The following is a 1,329-nucleotide window of genomic DNA, read 5'->3' on the forward strand; positions in this document are numbered from 1 at the left end:
CAATAGCTTTAGCTCAGGAGCAGAGACAGCCCATATTAATTCAAAGTAAAACCCTCTAGGCTGGGATTAATCTGTCTTCCTTTTTTTTTTTTTTTTTTGTTTTAAATCTAATGATGTGTCTCCAGCAGGGCTGGATGAGGAGAGGAATGTTGTGTCAACATTGGCTTTGGTTTCCCATTAAGACAGCAACAGACTGGACATGAGTGTGGGGAGACACATTGCAGGGCGAGAGGAGAGAAGCCAGCAGGCAGGGATGGATGAGGACACAGAGGTGAGCCCTTGTCCAGCCCAATGGCCGCTGAGCCTGGCTGTGGGTGTTTGCATCTGTTGCAGCAGAAGTTGGAAACTTCTGCTCTGCTGCTTGCTAAGGAGCCTGATGTGTGTGTGCTCCAGTGTGTGCTCTGCTAGCTCATAATAACTGCTGGCAGCTGCATGGCTGTGGACCTTCGGCAGCTTTCCTGAGTGCAGGGTATTCCCCTTGCCGGTGAGGGTTTTCCCAAGGGTATCTGGTCCAAGGCACAAGTATGCTGCAGAGTCTGCCTGCCCCGGGACCATCCTGGAGATTTTCTCCTCTGTCCCCTCTGTGATTTGAGCTTTGCTCACTAAATCCTGACTTCCCTCCCCATTTCCAGTGGGTCACCACAATGGGGGTCATCCTCTTCATAGCCCAAGCTCCTCAGACAGGACACATCCCATAAAAACATCACGGGGAACACAGGAACAACCACTTTTTTACCCAAAGAGGGTTGTATTTCCACTGTATTTCCACTCTGTATCTCCAAATATATTTCCACTCCTGATGACAGACCATCAGGGGTTCTGCACTGCCCCATGGGGAGTCTGAGCATGGTATTCCTGGGATCCTTCACCCATCTGTTCCTGCACTCATCCTAGCTACCTCCTCAGTGGCCGCAGGCAGTGGTGGGCAGGCACAGCCCATGTCACAGTGCAGGGGACAGCAGCAGCCACCACTGGCTCAGCCTGTGCAGGAGGGGGATGTCTGCACCATCCCCACCTGCCCGGCTCCACACGTGGGGGCTCTTGCTGTCTCCTGACCAGCAGCTCCCACATCTGGAGCTGGGGAATGGCAAAGAGGTGAGAGGACAAGCGGCGACCCGGGGGGACCTGTCTGATTCCCTTTTCTTCCCCCCACTGCAGATTTCCTGTGTGACTGTAGACGAGTCATTTAGTGTCTCCGCACTTCCCCATTTGCAAAACCGGACTTTCCCTATCTCACAGGAATGATAAATGGATAAATATGCTAATGAGCCTCAGATACCCTCCCAGTGTAGGCCAACTGAATCCAGTTAAGTGAATACCTCCGCTGAG

This window comes from Cygnus olor, chromosome 19, assembly GCF_009769625.2.
Source record: "Cygnus olor isolate bCygOlo1 chromosome 19, bCygOlo1.pri.v2, whole genome shotgun sequence".
NCBI lineage: Eukaryota > Metazoa > Chordata > Aves > Anseriformes > Anatidae > Cygnus > Cygnus olor.